This window comes from Tyto alba, unplaced genomic scaffold (assembly GCF_018691265.1).
Source record: "Tyto alba isolate M040663 unplaced genomic scaffold, T.alba_DEE_v4.0 Super-Scaffold_3, whole genome shotgun sequence".
Taxonomy (NCBI): Eukaryota; Metazoa; Chordata; class Aves; order Strigiformes; family Tytonidae; genus Tyto; species Tyto alba.
The window spans coordinates 609,921-626,646 of record NW_024881304.1 but is presented as its reverse complement, the minus strand read 5'-3'; the positions used below and the strand labels follow the sequence as shown (position 1 = coordinate 626,646).

General features: G+C 49.9%; 1 protein-coding gene across 5 annotated transcripts in view; it reads left to right on the top strand.

Annotated features, from left to right (window-relative positions):
• The first annotated feature begins 30 nt into the window (after positions 1–30).
• The window catches only part of DAG1 (dystroglycan 1), a 53,573-nt gene continuing 36,877 nt past the window's right edge, over positions 31–16,726 (top strand). The window contains exons 1-2 of one of the 5 annotated variants that reach the window (XM_042799394.1): positions 57–133; positions 8,657–8,719. The gene's annotated coding sequence lies outside the window, so the exon portion shown is untranslated. Of the gene's footprint in view, positions 134–680; positions 842–2,213; positions 2,235–5,168; positions 5,189–8,656; positions 8,720–16,726 lie in introns of those variants that run through there. The other 4 variants (XM_042799393.1, XM_033008665.2, XM_033008670.2 and 1 more) reach the window with 4 other exon arrangements.

The following is a 16,726-nucleotide window of genomic DNA, read 5'->3' as shown; positions in this document are numbered from 1 at the left end:
AGGCGCCGCGCGCCCCGCCCCCAGGTACGTGCCCGCGCGGGGTCGCGCTCGCGCCGCGCCGCCCGCTCGGTGCGTCGGGGCCGCTGGCGGCGAGAGCCGGCGGGGAGCGGCCTCCGGGCCCGGCCGGCGCACGGTGAGGGGCCGCGGGGACTGGGACGGGGGCCTGGCCTCCGCCGGGCCGCGGCGGCACCTGCCCGGCCGCTCCTGCTCCTCGGCCTGCCGGGCGGGCCGGGGCCGCGGCCGGGAGCGGGGAGCAGCGGCGCGGCCTGGGCTGAGGCGCGGCGGGCCCGGGCCTCCCGGTGCGCGGGTAGCGGGGTGGCCCGCCGCCACCGCCGCCGCATCCCCGGCGCGGCCTGCCGGCACCGGGCGGGCGGAGGCCCGGGCTGCCTGCGGGGTCTGGTCCCGGCGCTGCCTTCCTCCTCGTTGTTTTCCCGCCGCCCCGTGCTCGGCCCCCGCCGGAGCTGCCTCTCGGGCGCCGTCCGGGGCTCCCCGGGGCCTGGGTGGGCGCCGCGCCCAGGGGGTGCCCGGCGGGGCCGGACCTGCCGGCGGGCGGGAGGCGGAGCGGGCCCGGCCCGGGGCTGCGGGCGGCTGGGCCGGGTTGGGCTGTACCGGACGGGGCGTGGGGCTTCGCTGCAACCGTTGGCGGGGGCGGTGGGAGCGGCCCGGGTGCCGGGGGAGCCAGCAGTCGGTGTCCCCAGGCGCGCCGGGCTTCCTGGCTGTCCGTGCCGGAGCCCGTGTGCGGGTTTCTCGGCCCCGGCCCAGCGCGGTGTGCGGAGACCCGGCGGCTCTTCCCGCTCCGCGGCAGCGGTTTGGCTCCGCGGGAGCGCAGGCGAGTTTCCAGGTAGCCGGCGGAGTTCGGTGTCTGGCGGGGGACGGTCCCCACGCAGCCCCTCGGCTCCCGGCCCGGCGGGGGCCACCGAGGGCTCTGCGGGCTGACCTTGGGTCTCGGTACCGGGAGCGTGACCAACAGCGGGGGCTGCTCGGGGCTTAACGGACCAGCGGTCAAACTTTTATCTGTAGTCAGCAGTGCGGGTGATTAAATGCAAGCGAATAGTTGTGCTGCGCAAAAAGGCATAAATGCAAAATATTCCTTGTGGCCTCCTTGGCTCCTCGGAAGCAACAGGCTGTGGAGCAGCTCGCCTGAGCCTCCAGCACCCGTCAAGTCAGCGGGTATGAATTTAGCAAGTTTTGCCGGAGGTTTGCTGGTCGCAAACTCCCCGTGTGGGCTTTTAGAACTTAACCTGCTGTTCGGGATGGGAAGGTGCAGGCAGGGGGACGTGGGAGCCGGGCGCCAGGGTGCGCAGTCACTCCCTGAGGTGCTGCGTCTGTCTTGGCCCTGGAGTTTTGGGCTTGGGAAGATGGCACTGACATTGTTCGCATGTCCAAAATGAGATTAACATTTTCTTTTTTTATAAAAAGACCAAGCATTCACCTCTTTTTTTTTCTCAGCCCCTCCAGGCAGGGGCCTCTTTCCACTGCCTGCTGCTGTTACAAGATGGACTGCTAGAGTCTCTTGCCTTGGGACTACTGTTCTCAACAAAAGTTGTTATTTAACTTTCTATACGGAATGCTGTCTCTTCCTGTCTTTAGTTTTACAGATTCCTCACCTTAAGAGTTTCTAATTCATAGGTTTCTTTGCACAGTCTCTGCTGCTGTACCAAGCATCCTAAACCACTTACTCATTCTTCACGATGCTTGTCATTGCGCTCTTCTATCCTAAATATAGGGTAGTATGCCAACGGGAGAAGCTTGAGAGCAGGCTGAAGTGTCAGGAACACCACTGTTTACTCAGAGGAGTAATGAGCAAAGCCTGGCTGATACCAGGTCGTGCCGTCTTCTTGCTGCAGGAGTTTGCACTCACTGCTTTGGGAGCTGGCATGAATTCTTGAATAACTGGAAGATGTTGTTGACAGCACATGCGAGCTTAGAAATATTCATTTCTTTCAGCATTGTGTAAACTGAGTAGTAAATTCTGCTTCATTACTGATATTAGGCCTGGAGAATTGGCAAAAGCTGTGGAGCTGGTATCAGTAAAGGTGTTCTGTGCCTCACTGTGTACCTTGCTGTAGGTTTTGTATGGGATTTGTTAACCCCGAGCACTTCTCTGCTTTTAGAAATGACTGGTGCTCACTGCAAGCTCAAATGCTGCTATTCCACTACTTTCCCCTCTCACCTCTCACTTCCCGGTGCGCTGGGCTCAGCTGCTGCGAGACATGAAGGAGGACGCGTGACAGGTAGCGTGAGACCTTTTGCCAGCTTCAGCAGCAAAGTGCGTGAGTAGAATTGGCTCAAAGCTCTGACCGTAACTTGTCTTCCACGGACGGCTGGTCTGGAGGAATTACCGCGTGTCTCTTGTCGGCCCAGCTGTACTCTGGCAGCGCGGAAGTAACGTTGGAGGGAGCGCTGCTGCGTCCTGGCTCGTGCGAGTGTGCCAGCTGACAAGCCTGAGAGGTGATTTGGTGCTTTGCACTAAAGACCAGCGGTCCCACTCGGGTCTGATGGAGAAGAGGACGGTGTGGTTGCAGCAGCAGGCGTGTGATGCAAAGTGTTGTCAGCCTGGCAGAGAAGATCTGATGGTTCTGCCCTGGCAGGAGTGGTGTTGTTCAACAGTAGGAATGGTGTCTCCTTGCCTTTTCTATGTCCTTTGGAGAGATAAGAAGAGAGATTGACCTGGAGAGATACCAGGGTGCTGTGCCAGCCTGGGGAGGAACTGCAGCTGATGGGAGTAAAACAGTCTGTCTCGTTTCGGCAATGACAGCTATCTGAAAAGTTTCGTTCTGAGGATGATTTTTGGATGGTTTGTACCTTTACTCCTGTTAGCTGAGGAATAGTGTAGAGGATTTAATTCTAGTAATGATTAATTTCAATGAAGAAAATGCAAACTCTGAATTCTTCTTGGGCAAACAGGGGTCACGTAAATAAATGCCTCTAGCATTCTTTGTGGTGCTTCTAGACTGTCTACCAATTACTTCTGGTCTCTTGCTGAATCAGTGGGAGGCTGTTGCTCCTTGAGCTCCGAGTACTTCGGTGGTGATTTGGGCGAAATACAAATAAACATAGTTGGATTGACCTAGTGTATCTGAGATCTTGGTATGCTGAAAATGTTTGTTCTTAGGATGTTTGTGCAGCCTGGAGGGCTCTGTACCTTAAACCCGATTTGCAGAGGAGTGTGACAAGGTTTAAGCTGTGAAAAATAAAAGATCAATGTGCTTTTAGGGCTTGTTCTGTGAGACTGAGTAAGTTTGAGCAAACTACTAAGGTGCTGCTGGACGGAAAGTTAATATATTAACCTGCATGAATACACTAGGTAGGTGCACTTCCTAGTCGAGTGCCTTTTTCTATCTGCATAATCTCCCTGCACTTATCCATTGGCTTAAGCTGTCTCTGCTTCAGCTTTTCTGGGATAAAATTTTAGCTTGCCAGTGAGAAAGATGGTTGTATATATTTGATGTTACCACTTTCTTTGTCATTGCATTCTTCACGAGCATCCGAGCTGGTCTGCTGGTGCAACGCTGTCCAAAGGAGATGGTCCAAATCCCCAGGCCCAGCAAGCCCACTCCCTCTCGCTGGTGCCTCGTGAGCAGATCGCCCGGGGACCAGCAGAAAGCTCCTGGTCTCCTGCGTGTGGTTTGTGAACTGTTCTGGGTGTCTGATGATGAGAAGGAGACAGGGCAAGGTGAGCAGTGTGGCTTTGTTCAGGTGTGAGGAGGCAATGGGGGCCTCCCTCTTCTGTCAGCAGTGACCTGCTTGGATGGCCAGATGTGTCTTGAAACCCTGGCCTGAATTAAAGCTGGAACTTCTTGCCTGGTGGTAGCTTCTGCCTGAGTTACTAGCAGGAGTGCAAGCGATGTAAGGCGCCCTGGCAATGCACCCTGTTTTCCCAAATGCTGTGTCCTGCTCAAGGTCACCTCAGCCTGGCAGTGTTGTTTTCTGGGAGCCAGGCTTGATGTACGCTATGAAATTCCCTGAAATCTCTGCCGGTGGCAGCGGTGCAGCCTTGTGTTTTTTCCATGTCCGGGGTCCTGTCCCTGGGCAGTGTGCTGGGACCCAAAAGCCGGAGGGGCCACTGGGCTACCACATGTGGCCCTTGCATATGTCTAACTGTGGAGAGCTCACAACAGCCCCCCAAACCTCAGCACAAATGGTGTCCTGCCACATGCCCCCTGAGCTGTGTCACTGCTGGGCCACGACAGTCCTGATGCTACCATGGTTTTTCCAGAGTAGGCGCAGTGAGCCGTGGGGGGTAGCTGAGCTGGTGTAAGGCTCGCTGCTTTTGGAGAGGAGGGGTCTGACCTCCAGACATGCAGTTGTGGTGTTTGCAGTCATCTTGCTGAGCTGAGGGGTTTTTTTGTTTTCCTGGGTTAACTCTCTGCAACTCAGTAACCTGGATTGTCCATGGAAGGAGTTTGCAAACGCCTGAGCCAGAAGGAGCTTGTCAACACCCTGGCAGTGAAGGTGGAGAGGAAGCGAGGCCCAGCCTGGAGGAGGGGGAAAAGGTGGGCATAGTCCCTGTGCTTGGAGAGTGGTGGGTTAGCTCAGGATCAGTGGTTACCTTTGCTAGCCTCATGGTTTGATGCTCTCAAAAGGGCGCTTTTCTTTCCCTGCTGTGCCCTCTTGCCTCCTGCCATGTCCCAGCTGTGGTGCTGAGCTGATGCATTGATCAGCTGATCCTGCTAACTTGGCATAAACTTGTAATTTTCTTCAGCTAGACCTTTTCTTCAGTGCCATAACAAAGTAGTCAGGAGGGGAATTGGACCATCCTTGGGGACAGGGAGCTGTTGTACCAGCAGAGCTTTCCCTTGGGATGGTACCCTTAGCCGTAGTGGCTATTTTCTTCTTAAGGGTTGAGTTGTCCCTCCTGTTTCTCTGTCCTGCAGGTATCCTCTAGGCCTCTGAGAGTAATTCTTGGTGGGATTCAAAGTACATTATCTCTGGCAGACCTTCACCTGCAGAAGGTGCGGCTTGGAAACAGCAGTAGAACTAGTCCCAGCCCTGCAGGTGTACAGTGTTCAGCTTTGTTTTGGGTTTTTCTTTAGAAAAACAGGCTCCTAGCCTCATCTGACCTGTGAAGGTACATTTGAATAAAGATTTCCGCTGATGAGTTCTCCTTTCTTCCCCTTTTCTTGTGTTGTGGTCTCACCGCAGTGCTCAGCTATGGCATTCACCGTCATTGCAACCCCAAATAAGGGTATGGTGTGTATTTTCTACTGTGCTTCCTGAGAAGGGCTCAATTCATAGAGGGTTATATGGGCAGCTTCAGAAATTTTTTGGATACCGGCTCCTTGAAGTTTTCCAACAAATCATCTTAGAAGCCTCTGTGTGCAGTACTTAATATTGCAAATACTCCTTGGTAAGGACCTGACAAGCGGCATTCCTCCCCTCCCTCCTCAGGGGCTGAAAAAGTGATTACGGGAGAGGTTTCAGTTTACTCTAGCATAGTTATAGGTCACGCAAGTGCTGAATGCATACAGGCAATGAATTCACACTGGGTCTTTTTTTTTTTGAAGTAGATTGTACATTTAGACTTCAGAAAGCTTAATCTTCTGTGAAGTGTGTTCCTTAAGGGTGGGGATTAGCATTCAATAATTTTGATGAGAGTTCCCCATAGCAGATACTGATCATTTTATATCAATCCCAAGGGCTACAGATTGATTTTTGGATGAGCTTGAGTAAGAAGAGGCTGGGTGATAGTTTGAACCAGCAGTTTTCCACTTGAGTGTTGAATTACGACAGGTGATATGAAAGCCTTACGCCGCTGTCACAGCTTCAGATCATGGCATGGGGGCTGTCTTTGCTCTTGGTCCTTTGCTGGGGTGGCACTGCTTGCTGCTTGTCACATAGGCTTCTTCCCTCTTCCTTGAGCAAGGTCAGCCCTCAAACGGGCTCTTTCGGGCTCTCTTCGGGAGATGCATCTCTTCCCAGAGCTCCCGTGAGCCCCAGAAGGATTTCCTTGTGTGTGTGGCTGCTTTGGGACCTTTTGATTACAGGGGAGAAGGACCAAGAGGGATTGATAAAAACATTCCCTGTCTCTAGCACTGTTATTCAGCAGTCCAGGATGCTGTTCAGATACTGCTTTAATCAGAATGGAAGTAGTTGCTGAGTTTTTCCAGTATGGCCTCTGTCCCTTTCCTGTAAACTTACTCTCTAAAGCAGCTCTTCAATACTGGTCTGTAGCTGAGAGTTTCCTCTACAGCAAGGAAAAGTTTCATCAGGCCTTCTCTAAATATTGCTGAAATAACGTGTGGAAGTGTAAGATGAGATGTTTTGTTATCTTTCTGTTGTGACTCTTGGGATTCCTACAGGAAGGCCTTCCACAGGTGTGGGCTTCTAGCTGGGTAGTAAGAGGTATTTTGAGCCAGGAGGCAGAAAGAGAGGTGAGTGTGTGCTGATGCTGAATGCTTTGGGGCGCTCTCTTTTTTTCCCTAAGGAAAAGACCATCCCTCTAGATCAGCTTTCTCTGAGGGCAAGTACTTTGCTTTTCCCGAAGTAAGGAGTGGTTCTAATAAAATGGTCTTGCAGTCATTTACAAATACAGAGCTTTATGCCAGTGGAAAATCTGGCAGGATGTTTTTGACGTTGGGATTGCAATGATACGAATTGCTGCAGTGAGTCCATGTTCGGGTCCCTTAGACTTTCTAGTTAGGTGTTGATGTCTGTGGGGTGTGTGTGTGAGCCTTCTGTACTGTAGGAGCTGATTCCTGCATGAGAGACCATGCATGGTGTTTTCCCACCCCAAAGGAAATAGTTCTAGTGGAATTTTTATGATAGTGCCTGGGGCCTGCATTAGAGAATAAAAGGTGGTTATTCTAAAACCTCCTCTGAATTAAACTTTGCAGGATCCTATTGGGAAGGTGCACAGACTCGGTGTAGCTGTCTTTCTCTCTCTAAAAATTAGACTTCTACCTCTAGAGATGCATGGTAAAGACTGGCTGGAGATGACGGTGGAACTGTACTGGCTCAAAGGAGAATCTTTCTCCAGTATTTTTCCTAAAATTAAAAAAACCCTTGCCTGTCTGCTCTCAGAAATCCTCAGCATCTTTCCTTTCTCCCCCATGCTTGTGCAGTAGCACATGCTTTAAAACATGCTGGAAAGTATAATTTCAGTAGTACTGACAACAACTGAACTTAATAGGTGCAAACAGCTTGTGTCATTGATCTCATTATTTCTCACATTGAGTTCATTTAAAGCTTCTGCCATGTGGTGGTTGTGCACAGAATAGCTGTTGTATGGAGTGTGTAAGTGGTCCTGCAAGTTTTGGAGTGTGGTCAAAACACAATCTGTTCATCCTGTGTGGAATAAAGCATCAGGAATGGGGCACTAAACCTTAATTAGTGTCCAGGTCAGATTAGGTGTTTTTCAGGCTGGGCACTAATGTGTGTTTTGGTGGCAGTAATACAGAAGTAATTTGGACTAACGATCTCAGGTAGTCTAACATAAAAATCTGTGCTGTGGTACTGTGCATGTTTGCAGGGTACAGAATTCGGTTCCCCCAGAGTGAGCTGTTTGGCCAAAATGTGAGACTTTGTGTCCTCCGCGAGGGGAATTCTGTTCTTCCAGCAGTGTTTATGAAGCTGGTGCTTTGTTTATCCGTATGCCAGCAGCCTTGTGCTGGTTGCTCTTTCAGGAAACACTTTATCACATCTTAGAATATTGTTTTAATATCAGGGGTCAGCCTTTAGGGAGGTAAGAAGTTTGGATCGTCTGAGAATAACAATTGCTGAGAATAAATACAAATCTCCTTCAGAAATGTACCGAAGGAGCTAAAGCAACATGTTGTAATGGTACTGCATGCAAAACCCTACGAACCCTTGGTAGTAAACTGTTAGGGAGGGCTTTATAGCCTCATGGAAACTTTGTAATCGAAGCTAATGTGAAAAAGGGCTTCATTTGCTACTGGCAAAGATGTAAAATGTGTATTGTGGGCTTAAAACATTGAGAAGGCAGCGGTGTTCCCCTGTGTGATAATGGTGATAAGCCAGGATGAAAGTTGTCTGCAATTCTGTCTGCTGAACATGGCAGAGTGAAGTACTCTCTGATTACCATGGCTAATTTAGGCGTGAGAAGGTTTGCTTAAAAGCCTCGACCAGAGGTGGGTGAGCTCCTGGAGTCTAGAAGCTGCACTCCAGACGTGTGATGTGGTTCAGTCACCACCCTCCCCTCAAACCACTGCCCCAGTGCTGGTACCATAGTACTGCATGCCCCGTATTCCTGGAAACTGGAATCTCGACCCTCTTCTTCCTTCTCCCTGCCACACTGGTTCTGTGCTGCTACGCCAAAGCCTGCCGTGCTCCCGAAACGCCCTACTTTTGGGTCAAGTGGAAACGGTGCAACTGCAGCTCGCCTCCGCCTCCTGCTTTCACCTGCCCTGGCTGTGGTGGGTTGGAGCCAGGACCTGCTGGGACAGGTAGGGCTGTGCATTGCTCGCTGGCGCCTCAGTGACTTTTGATCTATGTACTGGATGTGGCTCTGTGAGCCCAGCTCAGTCTGGCAGTCGACCGAGCTGGTCCCTGGGGAGAGGGGTCATGGTACTGTCCTGTCGTCACAGGAAGAAGCTGTTTCCTGCAGACCTCCGTGCTGCATCCTGGTGCTGTGGGCTTTGCTCTGGCATGACCCAGCTCAGCAGCCTCCAGCCTTTTTCTCTTCTCTGAATTGCAGACTCCTAAAGCTTCCTATGGAGGTGCATAACTTTGTATGGCGAACTTAATCCTCTGACTTCAGGTAAGCCTTTTCACACCTTTTATGGGTTTCTTGTAGTCTGTTCACATGCTGGTTGAAAACCATTGCCTTGATATGATGCTTCAGGAGATTGTTTGAGGCAGCTTCTCCCCTGCTCCATAAAGGAAAGCAAAGAACAGAGAAGGCAGGGAGATCTAGGATTTTATTTTCTTGAAGTTAAGATGAAATCGAGGTATTGCAAATAGGGGCAGTTCTGCCCTTTGTGCCTTGGCTGCACATACATGCGTTTTGTGATGAGTTGGTCAGCTCAGATCCTGCTGGAAAAGCATGAGGGAGATGACGGAGAGCAAGTTTGGGTGCGGAGCCCTTCCCTGTGAGTGCCTTTTGGACTGGTGTAGCATGTGGCTTGGTCACTCCAGCTGAGAGCCAAGGAAAGAGTACTTCACATGCTGAAGTCCTATTTTCTGGTCATATATGGGAATTCAAGCTGGCTAAACTGACGCCCTATGCAAGTGTTTAGGGGTGAGATTCTTCTTTAAGCAGTGACTTACGATGATTCTTAGCAAATTCTGTGCAGCTGACTGTAAGCCCTGTTTGGGACCAGCAGTTGTAGGCTGTGCCAGCTGGAAAAGGTCAGCTGAAGCTCGGAGCCGCCTGGGCACATGGCTAGGTGTCTGTTTTGGAGCAAGGAAGAGCCACCCTCAGTATCTGTAGAAGCAGACGGCTCGGCTCTGCAGCATGAACTGATCCAGGAGCAGACACCTTTTATTTCCTAGGGTGTCAGTGTCTCCTCCAATTCGAGGCAGACCCAGGCACGTACAGAATCTTGTAAGCGCACAGGTCTGCATATCAAAAGAGCAGAAAAGCTGTCTGCTCCCCACTGGGGAGTGGAAGAGCTGCCTTGGTGGGAAACTTGGTGATGTAAATCTATGCTGAGGAGGTGGGCTTGAAGATCAGCTGGAGTAATTGAAGTGGCCAGTGTTCTCCTGCTTGGTCTTTGTGGTAGCAGCCAGCTGAGCTGATTTGCAAAGCACTTTCAAAGGCAAACAGTTGTCCTATTTACCTCAAGTCCTCAATGGAGAGGAATTACCTGTGTCAGCAGAGCTGGGAAGTTATTTTGCGTCTTTAGGCTTGGTTGGGAGGAGTATACATTTGAACACGTCTGGGTGTAACTAAAGATCCTTCTGGAGCAAAAACCAGGCAAAACATGGCAGCTCCTCATCTGGGTGGTAATCCTGAGTGGAAGCACAGCCCTTTGGGGAAAATGGTGCTACATCAGTAGCTGATGCTGCCAAGCAGACTGCATATTGCTCCAGGTTTTTGTCTTAGGCTGCTCTCCTGAACTCAAACAAGTGATGATGCAGAGGCTGTTTGTGCAGGAAGGAGGTCTTGCAGCAGCATCTCGTTCCATTTGCTGTTGGCAGGCTTTAGAATGGTCCCTTGCATAGAAAAGTCACATGAGAAAAGCATTTAATGTATTTTTAGATGTCATTTAAAGTGGCTTAGTGGCTGGAAAGAAACCTGCGTCAGGTCGCTCTCCTGCTTGCTGCAGTTTGCCCAGAAGTGCTCGAGCGGACCATTAATGCAAAATAGATCCAGCCGGAGAGTTCTGCTGTAAGGGAATTGCGCTGCCTGCTACCAGGATGCAGCTGGCTGTGGGAGGTGGCCCTCGCTGTCAGTATGTGTTGCTTAGATGCTGGTTAGGACAATAGCGGGAAATGAATGGGAGATGTCCAGCTGAAACTAGTTTAATTTCTTTTTCCCTTTATCTTTTGGAACTGTTTGGGTTTTCCTTGGCGGCTTTATGCAGCACTCCTGCCTAGCCCAGTTTTTCACAGGGTCCAAACTTGGCGTGCTCAGCTTCTCGATTGGTTTGAGCTGGTGGTGCTGGCAGAAGAGGTCCTGCCTTTCACTTGTGCTGGTACCAGGGAAAGGAGAAGTGGTCTTGCAGACCCCGCATCCAGCCAGCAAGCTGAGCCAAATGGAAGCTGGCCTCTTGTTTGCCTCTTGCTGGGTTTCTTTAATGTATGTCTCTTCCCCCATCCGCTTCTCTGTGCAGCTGTAACACTTGTACTGGCACAAAGGGGAGAGAGGAGTGGAATGGGAGAGGTGGAAATGCTTCCTCTGGAAGTAACAGCAGCTTAAAATGACCATGAAGCTGGCTGTGATGCTGCTGTGCCTTGAAGACCCACATCTGCCCAGTGAGGAAGAGTCAGGGAGATGGTTCAGCCATTCCTTTCTCTACAGAATGTTGAGTTTCCAAGTCTTTGCTAGTGTGGGAGAACATGTTGCTTGTGGATCCCAGGTTTCATGATCTCTTGAGATCTTTGTGAGCCACTGAATAGGAGGAAAAGTGCACTGGAGTAGGAAGGAAGCATGATGCACTTGCATTGCCTTGCGTCAGGGACAGGAGTATTGCTGTAAGAGTGTGTTGGGGGTTGGAAGTATGAGCTGAAATCCTGGGTTGCACATACGGGATGAGGTTATTGGAGTGTCACAGTTATTTGGTGCTTGCTTGGTGGCTGGGCTGTTGTAACAGTGCCTACCAGATAAGAAGAAAATTTATTTCCAGGAGTCCTGCCCTTTCAGAATAAGCTAGAATGGGAAGCGATGGCAGGTGGGGAGGGCAGGGGACTTGAGAGAAGCCTCGTTTAAGAGCAACAGTATTTACGTAACAGCTAACACAAAATATTAATGTAAATAAAACAAGCTGTGATTTCTACCTTGAAGCATCTGGTGAGGTGACTCTTCAGTGATAGTGTGTAGGCAGGTGGTACAAGAGAGCTGGAAGGTTCCAGATCACTCTTCTTGTTCTCTGAAATGGTTTTGACCATAAATTTTGAAAGTCTGTGTATAACAAGAGGAGGAGGAAGCCAGACAAAGTAAAACCTGGAAAAGGTGCACTTTTCCCCCTCATTTATTTGCTAGGGTGCTTATTGGGAAGAAATAGCTGAGTGAAGACTGTGGCTTTCCCATCTCTTGAAGTCTTCGACTCAAGATTTGCTTTAATCAAGTGGAGGAAACTTTAGGAACCCATGTAACAGATCTCACTAGATGCTAGCCTTGAATGTGGTGTGGGCATGCTTAAGAACATAACCTAAAATAAAAATGTTGAGCTTTTCAATATGACCGGCTAAGCTAAATGTGTATTTAGCAAGCAAAGTTGTTTTTCTTGTCCCTGTCACTTAAAATGAGTGTGGCTGTGCTAAGAGCTCTTCTGAGATGTTGCTGCGTCTCACCCAAAGCCCCAAATCACCGCTTAATTTATGCTGCTTCAATTTAAGCCCGGGTTTCTGGAGATGAATTTTAATGGCGAACACGGAGCCGGCGCCAGAGTGCAGTATTTGTAGGTGCTTATGCCCCTGAAGGTGGTCCCTGGGGGGGTCCCCCAAAACCGGTGCCTGCCCTGTGCTGCCGGGGGTGGGTTAAAGCCCGGGTGGTGCTCGCTCTCGGGCTGCGGCGAGGCGGGAGAGCGCGGCAGCAGATGGACGGCCGCATGTGCCGCTGTCGGGGCTGCCTTGTAGGGAGATGTGCCGGCTCCCGGCCATTTCTGGGAAGGCTCCTGGGGCCGGTGGCTCCTGCGAGCTTCGCCTGCAGGGCTGGGGACACATACGCCTGGCGTTTTCCCCTGGGTGCCTTTTTAGCGTGTGTATAAATACCAGCAGGTTTCAGATGCATTGCAGATTCTCCTCTGGTCCTTTTTTAAGCCCAAGTCATAAATAGGTTGGTGCTTGTTTGTGGGGCTGGCTGATCTGTCATTAGAAATGATATAATGGTTAAACTCAGCTTTGTGATGGCTTTCCTGCGGTGCTGCTCTCCTAGGTCTTGTTTTTCTGTTCTCTTCAGACCTGAGCATTGCAGGTGCCAGGTGAGATACATTTACGCCCTGGAAAAAAAGTTAATTTAGCACAACTTGCTATGAAGCGATGTTTCTTACAGTGAGCCAGACCAGCCACAGTCTCTCTTCTCGTTTTGATGCAGACACTGATTGTGCTTGCTCCACTTCCCAGGGAGCCAGTCCTGGCTGCAGCACAGCTTTGCACTAGATTTTGTAGTTAACTCTCTTTGGAATAAGTGTCATTCTAAAAAGTATCCAGCCAAGAAAGAGCACAAGATGTAATTCCAGTGAAGGTTGTTTGTTTGTTTGTTTTCCAGAAGGACGGTGGTTTCTGTTAAAGGAAATTGGCAGCTCCTGGCCTTTAGCCCTGGGCAGGGTGCATCCCTTCGCTGCAGGGCTGAGATGGGTTTCTGAACTCCTCCAAACAGTGCAAAGCTCAAATCAAGACATTCCTTGCACGTCTGGTATTTTTATAGTTAACCTGTGAAGCTTTTGTGTACAAAGCAGAGGTCCTGGGAAGGGATGAGAAACAAGCTATTTTTACTCCATCACAAACAGGGCTTGGCATGTTTATTTTAGACTCTGGAGCCGCTCAGGCCAGTGTGGGGTTTTTTCTATAGTCTTCTACAGTTACTATCATATTAAAAAATAAACTTGAACCCTGGAAATCATAGGAAAATAGGGTGCCCAAGTGTACATGGCTTCAGTGAGGATCCAGTGAAGCTGCAGGGAGGAGTTGGTGTCACCAGTGTTGTGCATCGTGCCTGTCTTGGAGTCTCCTGTATATCAGAGGAGTCTTTGTGGAGCCACCAGCTGACGATGGACTGCCTGCCCTTCTATTGCATATACTGTTCTGCAGAGAAACGGTTGCCTTGCTGGGTGTCCTAACTGGATTTTTAAAAAGTCCCCATCTGAATAACTTGAGGAGCTCTGGAGAGAAAGAGCAGAGCTTGGCCATTAGGTGAGTAATGCTGCAGCAGGTCATTTGCTGTCTCCTGCTCCAGAGAAGATTTGAGTTGCCAGGTCACCAGCATAGCTTTGAATCTTTTTTTTTTTTTTTTTTTTTTTTTCTGCAGAGAAGTTCACCAGGCAGCAGGAGGTGAAATTAATGAGACTGGCTCATTTTCCTGCTGCCACTGGAGTCTGAAAGATGGAGGATTTAGGTCACTCTTCCTTGAAGAGTGGGAGGACCTGAGGTGGGTCCCATCCCCAGCCCTGCCCTCTGGTCTTGCTGACGTGGTGTGGCTGAGGAGTGTCCTTTTAATTGCAGGTGTGCTTTACACAGGCACTTCAAACTTCTAAGCTCTTTATCCCAGTTTATTATTAGAAGCTATTAAAAGTGTGCCCAATGGTGTGTTCACACGGTGGTGGTGGTGCACACAATTTTCAGTGGTGGGTCACAGCCTCTTCATGTCAGGCATTGTACAAATGTGTAACGCAAGCAGCCCAGCCCATGCAGGCTTAACCAAGCTCCTTTGCTTAACCAAAATACCTAGACAGCAGCTAGCCCAGACCTCGAGGCTGGGAGATCCTGGCTGTGAGCCCCTGGTCTGATCCAGCCCCTTCGGTGTGCAGGCCGGAGATGTGGCTGGTCTGAGAGACAGATGTTTATTATGAAGCAATACTCCCCTGAGAAACTAGTGAAGTTATTGACTATTTGATTCACTAATAAACAGCACTGATAGTAGTTTACAGTTAGAACATTTTGCACGCTTAACAGCTCTAAAACTAGTAATTATTACTGCTAAATCTGACAAATGACACTACTACTGAATTGCAAATGTTACCCTTCCCCTCTCATGCCACTTCATCTTAAGGTGTGAGCCTATGTTAGTTTGCCCTCCCATGACAAGTCTTTTGGACACAGATTGGGTGGGGAGTGCAGCAGGTTGCCCAGGGGGGTTCCCTGGCATCCCAGGGGCTTTCAGTCTGCACATTGGGGTCATGGCTCTCCCTAGGTGCCCCTGCTCCTACCACAGGAAGATTGACCCTCCTTTGTTCTTTATATTGCACCTCATTCTTGCTTTTTTTTTTTTTTTTTCCTCTCTATTTCAGGACCCATTTTTTCATTGCCCCTGTCCCTCCCTTTCTCTATCCAGACTCAGAAATAACAGCCCCTTAGCACTTTTTGCTCATTGGTTTCAACTCTGCTACATCCATACCCAAATCTGGTGTTCCTGTTACTCAGCCAATCTCAGCCTTACATGGATGTGTCACCACTATGGTCAGTACAGGTGGCCTTGCAAGTCCCCACACCCCAAAGCTCCCCTACAATTATGTGGCACATGTTGGGAACCCTCTACCTAAGACAAATGTCCCTAAGACGAATCATTCCAGCTTAGCCTCGATTCTTCTATTTGTGTCCAATTAAGCAGTTTCTTAGGTGCAGTCTGCATACCAGTGCAACAAATTAAGATTTTTTTCACCATTTTTAGGTTCACCCAGCATCCTTACCCTGGAGCTGTCGGAACCGCTGCTGTGGTTCCCTGCAGAGGTCCCAGCTAGCCATGGCCAGCAGTGCTCTACCAGGGCCTTCTGCTCGCAGCTGCCCCTGAGGAATTTACAGCCAGAGCTGTAAGGATGGGAAAGAAGATAGAGGAGTCATGTAGCCCCATTCCTGCTGAATGGTCATGGAGCTCCTCTGATGTGATTTAGCTGATAACTTGAGGCACAGCGGCAGGCAGCTACCTGCCCCAGCCCAGCAGGCATGCCCTCTCCCCATCTCCCCAGCAGGGCTGGTAGAGATGACTGCAGTAGGTTGTGGGTGTTTTCCCCCTTTCAGGAGCAACCAAGAACTTGAAGAGCAGGAGGTTTTGTGGTGAGGGTTGGTGTTTCAGCTTGGCTATTATCTGTTCGGTTGACTTAAATCTGGCTTTCAAAAATAGGTAAGGCAACCAGGCTCGGAGTGTCTGGTCTGTTCTCCAAAGAAAACACATGCTTGGCCACAGCTGTGTGTTTTCTGGATTAAGCAGGCCTGGATCTATTTGCAAATATTAATATTTGTGTACTGTAAAGCGCTGGTGGAAATCTATGCTTTGAAAGATAAGCCGCGTTTTGTCGGTATCTCTGGTGCACAAGAACCTGTATCCCTGATGGGATGGGAGCTTGGAGTGGCAGAGCAACCAGCAGAGCTGGGGTGCAGGGTCTGCCCTTAGCTGTACCCTGCTGTTTGCTGGTGCTGTGGACCTTTCAAAACCACAACTTACGTATCTGAGTTCTCCCTTTTTGCCTCTCAGGCGAGAGGGTTAGATACCACTGTGCATGCAGGGTGTTTGGGTTGAAGTGTATGGGTCTAGACCTATTTGCAGGCAGGATACCCAGGTTAGGACGTAGGATGATCTGTTTTCCCTGTGCATGCTGCTTTGCTAAGTCTTTAGAGAAGAAGGGCCTTTGGGGAGCTTTGGCATGTCTGCAGCGTAATTGGCTTGTTACGTGCAGTACTTGTGTCCTGGCAGCCTTACGCACCGCTCGAACGGAGCTCCCAGAAATTGCTGCCAGTTGTATGTACTGTGGCTTTGTCAATGACAAAAATTCCTAGTTCTAGAGAGAGTTACTTTGCATGCAGAATTACTGGTGTATTTTCTTTTGCTTATTGGCCTGTAAAAAAGGGAAAGAAAAAAAAGTAGATTTGCAAATAAACCCACTGTTGTTGGTTTGTGAATAAAGACGTGTTAATCCATGGAGCTTGATCTATCAGTAGAGACCTAATGTTATAACAAAGAATAAATGTCTTTGTAGAAAAGCACCTGGAAAAAAAAAAAAAACAAAAGATGATACTGTGCTATACCCTAGGTAACACAGCACAACTTTAAAAATCAGCAGCAAATTCGGCTGGCGGCCCGCGGGGCTAAAATTTGAAGCATTGCACTGCACTTGACTAATATAATTTTTGAAACAAAGTGACTTAAAGTACTTATTTATAGAAAATATACTCAGGGACTGGAATGCAACTATACTAATGCTCAAAATATCCCTGGAAGAGTTATATGGCTGGTCAGTGTTTGTTTCTCAAACTCTATTTTCAACTCTTCCAAACATTTCCACAGGTCTTTTGGACAGCTTTTCCCTGGCGTGCTGCACCCCAAGGCTGCTGGCAGGCGGGGAGGGCTGGTGTACGGGGAGGGCTCTGCGCTGAGCCCCCCCAGCACGGGAAACACCCTGCTCGTGCCCGGTGGTCCCGCAGCAGGGTGCTGGGGGGCCTGTGAGCCCCC